The sequence below is a fragment of the Nothobranchius furzeri genome, chromosome 19, assembly GCF_043380555.1.
Source record: "Nothobranchius furzeri strain GRZ-AD chromosome 19, NfurGRZ-RIMD1, whole genome shotgun sequence".
Taxonomy (NCBI): Eukaryota; Metazoa; Chordata; class Actinopteri; order Cyprinodontiformes; family Nothobranchiidae; genus Nothobranchius; species Nothobranchius furzeri.
This window is the reverse complement of record NC_091759.1, coordinates 17,523,775-17,531,274: the sequence shown is the minus strand read 5'-3', so window position 1 is coordinate 17,531,274 and position 7,500 is coordinate 17,523,775.

The following is a 7,500-nucleotide window of genomic DNA, read 5'->3' as shown; positions in this document are numbered from 1 at the left end:
CTGCCGTGACCCTAAGCTGCTATTGAGGCATCAACCTGGGATGAGCTGGGGTCTGACATCCCCCTGTTGCCATGGAGGTCTAAAGGATGACCATTAGTTGTGGTTCTCGCCCCGGGACTTGGGTCAGAGTACAGCGCAAGTGGAGCACTTGTGTCGGACTAGGGAGGCTGTGCCGTGCCCCCTGGAGGTCTAAAGGATGACCAGTAGTTGTGGTTCTCGCCCCGGGACTTGGGTCAGAGTATAGCCCAAGTGGAGCACTTGTGTCGGCCTAGGGAGGCTCTGCCGTGCCCCATGGAGGTCTAAAGGATGACCATGAGGTCAAAAGGATGACCAGTAGTTGTGGTTCTCGCCCCGGGACTTGGGTCAGAGTATAGCCCAAGTGGAGCACTTGTGTCGGACTAGGGAGGCTGTGCCGGGCCCCCTGGAGGTCTAAAGGATGACCATGAGGTCAAAAGGATGACCAGTAGTTGTGGTTCTCGCCCCGGGACTTGGGTCAGAGTATAGCCCAAGTGGAGCACTTGTGTCGGCCTAGGGAGGCTGTGCCGGGCCCCCTGGAGGTCTAAAGGATGACCATGAGGTCAAAAGGATGACCAGTAGTTGTGGTTCTCGCCCCGGGACTTGGGTCAGAGTATAGCCCAAGTGGAGCACTTGTGTCGGACTAGGGAGGCTGTGCCGTGCCCCCTGGAGGTCTAAAGGATGACCAGTAGTTGTGGTTCTCGCCCCGGGACTTGGGTCAGAGTATAGCCCAAGTGGAGCACTTGTGTCGGACTAGGGAGGCTGTGCCGTGCCCCCTGGAGGTCTAAAGGATGACCAGTAGTTGTGGTTCTCGCCCCGGGACTTGGGTCAGAGTTTAGCCCAAGTGGAGCACTTGTGTCGGTCTAGGGAGGCTGTGCCGGGCCCCCTGGAGGTCTAAAGGATGACCATTAGTTGTGGTTCTCGCCCCGGGACTTGGGTCAGAGTATAGCCCAAGTGGAGCACTTGTGTCGGCCTAGGGAGGCTGTGCCGGGCCCCACTGGAGGTCTAAAGGATGACCAGTAGTTGTGGTTCTCGCCCCGGGACTTGGGTCAGAGTTTAGCCCAAGTGGAGCACTTGTGTCGGTCTAGGGAGGCTGTGCCGGGCCCCTTGGAGGTCTAAAGGATGACCATGAGGTCAAAAGGATGACCAGTAGTTGTGGTTCTCGCCCCGGGACTTGGGTCAGAGTATAGCCCAAGTGGAGCACTTGTGTCGGACTAGGGAGAATATGCCGTGCCACCTGGAGGTCTAAAGGATGACCAGTAGTTGTGGTTCTCGCCCCGGGACTTGGGTCAGAGTATAGCCCAAGTGGAGCACTTGGGTCGGACTAGGGAGGCTGTGTCGTGCCCCCTGGAGGTCTAAAGGATGACCAGTAGTTGTGGTTCTCGCCCCGGGACTTGGGTCAGAGTATAGCCCAAGTGGAGCACTTGTGTCGGACTAGGGAGGCTGTGCCGTGCCCCCTGGAGGTCTAAAGGATGACCAGTAGTTGTGGTTCTCGCCCCGGGACTTGGGTCAGAGTATAGCCCAAGTGGAGCACTTGTGTCGGACTAGGGAGGCTGTGCCGTGCCCCCTGGAGGTCTAAAGGATGACCAGTAGTTGTGGTTCTCGCCCCGGGACTTGGGTCAGAGTATAGCCCAAGTGGAGCACTTGTGTCGGACTAGGGAGGCTGTGCCGTGCCCCCTGGAGGTCTAAAGGATGACCAGTAGTTGTGGTTCTCGCCCCGGGACTTGGGTCAGAGTTTAGCCCAAGTGGAGCACTTGTGTCGGTCTAGGGAGGCTGTGCCGGGCCCCCTGGAGGTCTAAAGGATGACCATTAGTTGTGGTTCTCGCCCCGGGACTTGGGTCAGAGTATAGCCCAAGTGGAGCACTTGTGTCGGCCTAGGGAGGCTGTGCCGGGCCCCACTGGAGGTCTAAAGGATGACCATTAGTTGTGGTTCTCGCCCCGGGACTTGGGTCAGAGTATAGCCCAAGTGGAGCACTTGTGTCGGACTAGGGAGGCTGTGCCGGGCCCCCTGGAGGTCTAAAGGATGACCATGAGGTCAAAAGGATGACCAGTAGTTGTGGTTCTCGCCCCGGGACTTGGGTCAGAGTATAGCCCAAGTGGAGCACTTGTGTCGGACTAGGGAGGCTGTGCCGTGCCCCCTGGAGGTCTAAAGGATGACCAGTAGTTGTGGTTCTCGCCCCGGGACTTGGGTCAGAGTATAGCCCAAGTGGAGCACTTGTGTCGGCCTAGGGAGGCTCTGCCGTGCCCCATGGAGGTCTAAAGGATGACCATGAGGTCAAAAGGATGACCAGTAGTTGTGGTTCTCGCCCCGGGACTTGGGTCAGAGTATAGCCCAAGTGGAGCACTTGTGTCGGACTAGGGAGGCTGTGCCGGGCCCCCTGGAGGTCTAAAGGATGACCATGAGGTCAAAAGGATGACCAGTAGTTGTGGTTCTCGCCCCGGGACTTGGGTCAGAGTATAGCCCAAGTGGAGCACTTGTGTCGGACTAGGGAGGCTGTGCCGGGCCCCCTGGAGGTCTAAAGGATGACCAGTAGTTGTGGTTCTCACCCCGGGTCGTGGGTCCGAGTCTGGCCCGAGTAGAGCACTTTGGTCGGCTACCGGGGGGTGTGCCGTGCCCCCTGGAGGTCTAAAGGATGACCAGTAGTTGTGGTTCTCGCCCCGGGACTTGGGTCAGAGTATAGCCCAAGTGGAGCACTTGTGTCGGCCTAGGGAGGCTGTGCCGGGCCCCCTGGAGATCTAAAGGATGACCATGAGGTCAAAAGGATGACCAGTAGTTGTGGTTCTCGCCCCGGGACTTGGGTCAGAGTATAGCCCAAGTGGAGCACTTGTGTCGGCCTAGGGAGGCTGTGCCGGGCCCCCTGGAGATCTAAAGGATGACCATGAGGTCAAAAGGATGACCAGTAGTTGTGGTTCTCGCCCCGGGACTTGGGTCAGAGTATAGCCCAAAGGGAGCACTTGTGTCGGCCTAGGGAGGCTGTGCCGGGCCCCCTGGAGGTCTAAAGGATGACCAGTAGTTGTGGTTCTCGCACCGGGACTTGGGTCAGAGTACAGCCCAAGTGGAGCACTTGTGTCGGTCTAGGGAGGCTGTGCCGGGCCCCCTGGAGGTCTAAAGGATGACCAGTAGTTGTGGTTCTCGCCCCGGGCCGTGGGTCTGAGTATGGCCCAAGTGGGGCACTTGCGTCGGACTGGGGAGGCTCTGCCGCGCCCCCTGGAGGTCAAAAGGATGACCAGTAGTTGTGGTTCTCACCCCGGGTCGTGGGTCCGAGTCTGGCCCGAGTAGAGCACTTTGGTCGGCTACCGGGGGGTGTGCCGTGCCCCCTGGAGCCATGGGAGTGAGCTCCAGCAGACTGGTATTTTTCGGAGAACCAGGCCCACACTCCTCAGACTTTGTGCCCAGGGACAGGCCACCAAAATCGGCCGCGGCTCGTGCACTTTGCCCCTGCGTTTCTCCCAGAACCAGAGCCGGAAAAATCCCAAAATTGATGCCCAGAGATAGTCGACTCTGCCTGGAATAGATTGCCACCCAAACCCGCCAACTCACGCTGGTTTTCCGATGGCCTCACCTACTAACCCGAGCATGGTCATCGCTCGCACCTTCCAAAACCTCCAGGGGCGCAGGCACTTTTCATTTACTGGCCATAAGGCCGACCGCCTTAAGCGTTAAGCGATAAGCGAAAGGCTTAGTTTGGACTTAGTTTTTGGAGCGACGAGGTCGCCGTTTTGTCAATTCTGAACCGATTTTCACGCGGTTTTCGACTGCCTGCGCCTGGGGAGCCGCCCAGAAGCCCCAGGCAGTGTTCTGGGTGGACTTCCGGACCGGTCCGGACCCGGTACCGGCCGGGGGAACCGCACCACGCCTCTCGGGCGTTTCTACACCGATTTTCGCGGGGTTTTCGACTGCATAGACGGGGCCACCTGCTGCAGGGCCCGAGGGAGGGCCTGCCTGAGCTGGGTCCGACGCAGGGCCCGGTTCCTGGAGCCCGCCGGGGGGGGTGGGGTGGGGGGGTGGGGGGGGGGGTTCTCTAAGGCTCACGGCGGGCTGCTGAGGGGCCGGATCGGATGCAGACAGGCGCTCCTCTGCCCAGGTCTTTGCTCCCCTGCCCCACTAGGAATGGAAGACACACTGCCAACAGCTTCTGGAGGGTGATGGGCCCTGCTGCAGACCAGGTCCGACCCAGGTTTCAGCTATCCCACCCCGCAGGGACTTAAAGACACACTGCCATCAGCTTCTGGAGGCTGCTGAGCTCTACTATAGAGCAGGTCCGACCCAGGTTTCAGCTCCTGCAGCCCACTAGGACTTAAACACACACTGCCATCAGCGTCTGGATGGTGATGGGCCCTGCTGCAGACCAGGTCCGACCCAGGTTTCAGCTATCCCACCCCGCAGGGACTTAAAGACACACTGCCATCAGCTTCTGGAGGCTGCTGAGCTCTACTATAGAGCAGGTCCGACCCAGGTTTCAGCTCCTGCAGCCCACTAGGACTTAAACACACACTGCCATCAGCGTCTGGATGGTGATGGGCCCTGCTGCAGACCAGGTCCGACCCAGGTATCAGCTCCTGCACCCCGCAGGGAATTGAAGACACACTGCCATCAGCTTCTGGAGGCTGCTGAGCTCTGCTATAGACCAGGTCCGACCCAGGTTTCAGCTCCTGCACCCCGCAGGGAACTAAACACACACTGCCATCTGCAACTGGAGGCTGCTGAGCCCTGCTGCAGACCAGGTCCGACCCAGGTTATGGCTCTCCCACCCCCCTGGGACTTAAACACACACAGCCATCAGCTTCTGGATGGTGATGGGCCCTGCTGCAGACCAGGTCCGACCCAGGTTTCAGCTCCTCAACCCCGCAGGGACTTAAACCCACACCGCCATCAGCTTCTGGAGGGTGATGGGCCCTGCTGCGGGCCAGGTCCGACCCAGGTTTCAGCTCTCCCACCCCGCAGGGACTTAAACACACACAGCCATCAGCTTCTGGGGGCTGCTGAGCCCTGCTGCAGACCAGGTCCGACCCAGGTTTCAGCTCTCCCACCCCGCAGGGTCTTTAACACACACACTGCCATCAGCTGCTGGAGGCTGCTGAGCTCCGCTATAGACCAGGTCCGACCCAGGTTTCTGCTCCTGCACCCCGCAGGGAATGAAAGACACACTGCCATCAGCTTCTGGAGGCTGCTGAGCCCTGCTGCAGACCAGGTCCGACCCAGGTATCGGCTCTCCAACCAGGCAGAGACTTAAACACACACACACACACACACACTGCCATCAGCTTCTGGGGGCTGCTGAGCTCTGCTGTAGACCGGGTCCGACCCAGGTTTCTGCTCCTCCACCCCGCAGGGACTTAAACACACACTGCCACCAGCTTCTGGAGGGTGATGGGCCCTGCTTTAGACCAGGTCTGACCCGGGATATAGCTCTCCCACCCCGCAGGGACTTAAACACTCACTGCCATCAGCTGCTGGAGGCTGCCGAGCTCTGCTGCAGACCAGGTCCCACCCAGGTTTCTGCTCCTGCACCCCGCAGGGACTTAAACACACACTGCCACCAGCTTCTGGAGGGTGATGGGCCCTGCTGTGGACCAGGTCCGACCCGGATATCAGCTCTCCCACCAGGCAGGGACTTAAACACACACTGCAATCAGCTGCTGGAGGCTGCTGAGCTCTACTATAGACCAGGTCCGACCCAGGTTTCAGCTCTCCCACCAGGCAGTGACTTAAAGACACACTGCCATCAGCTGCTGGAGGCTGCTGAGCTCTTCTATAGACCAGGTCCGACCCAGGTTTCAGCTCTCACACCAGGCAGGGACTTAAACACACACTGCCATCAGCTGCTGGAGGCTGCTGAGCTCTGCTATAGACCAGGTCCGACCCAGGTTTCAGCTCTCCCACCAGGCAGGGACTTAAAGACACACTGCCATCAGCTGCTGGAGGCTGCCGAGCCCTGCTGCAGACCATGTCCGACCCAGGTTTCAGCTCTCCCACCAGGCAGGGACTTAGAGGCACGCTGCCATCAGCTTCTGGAGGCTGCTGAGCTCTGCCATAGACCAGGTCCGACCGAGGTTTCAGCTCTCCCACCCCGCAGGGACTTAAACACACACTGCCATCAGCTGCTGGAGGCTGCTGAGCTCTGCTATAGACCAGGTCCGACCCGGGATATAGCTCTCCCACCCCGCAGGGACTTAAACACACACTGCCATCAGCTGCTGGAGGCTGCTGAGCTCTTCTATAGACCAGGTCCGACCCAGGTTTCAGCTCTCCCACCCCGCAGGGACTTGAACACACACTGCCATCAGCTTCTGGAGGCTGCTGAGCTCTGCTATAGACCAGGTCCGACCCAGGTTTCTGCTCCTCCACCCCGCAGGGAATTAAAGACACACTGCCATCAGCTTCTGGATGGTGATGGGCCCTGCTGCAGACCAAGTCCGACCCGGGTTACAGCTCTCCCACCAGGCAGGGAATTAAACACACACTGCCATCAGCTGCTGGAGGCTGCTGAGCTCCGCTATAGACCAGGTCCGACCCGGGTTCCTGCTCCTGCACCCCGCAGGGACCAAAACACACACACTGCCATCAGCTTCTGGAGGCTGCTGAGCTCTTCTATAGACCAGGTCCGACCCAGGTTTCAGCTCTCCCACCAGGCAGGGACTTAAACACACACTGCCATCACCTTCTGCTGGCTGCTGAGCTCTGCTGCAGACCAGGTCCGACCCAGGTTTCAGCTCCTGCACCCCGCAGGGAACTAAACACACACTGCCGTCACCTTCTGCTGGCTGCTGAGCCCTGCTGCAGACCAGGTCCGACCCAGGTTTCAGCTCCTGCACCCCGCAGTGGATTAAAGACACACTGCCATCAGGTTCTGGAGGCTGCTGAGCTCTGCTGCAGACCAGGTCCGACCCAGGTTATGGCTCTCCCACCCCGCAGGGACTTAAACACACACCGCCGTCAGCTTCTGGATGGTGATGGGCCCTGCTGCAGACCAGGTCCGACCCACGTTTCAGCTCTCCCACCCCGCAGGGGATGAAACACACACTGCCATCAGCTTCTGGAGGCTGCTGAGCTCTGCTAAAGACCAGGTCCGACCCAGCTTTCAGCTCTCCCACCAGGCAGGGAGTTAAAGACACACTGTCATCGGCTTCTGGAGGGTGCTGAGCCCTGCTGCACACCAAGTCTGACCCAGGTTTCAGCTCATCCACCCCGCAGGGACCTAAACACACACTGCCATCAGCTTCTGAGTGGTAATGGGCCCTGCTGCAGACCAGGTCCGACCCAGGTTTCAGCTCCTCCACCCCGCCATCACCAGCTGGAGGCTGGCTGCTGCTCCTGCACCCTGCCATCAGCTGCTGGAGGCTTCTGTTCCTCCACCCCGCCATCAGCAGCTGGAGGCTGGCTGCTGGAGGCTGGCTGCTGCTCCTCCACCCCGCCATCACCAGCTGGAGGCTGGTTGCAGCTCCTGCACCCCGCCATCAGCTGCTGGAGGCTGCCTGCAGCCC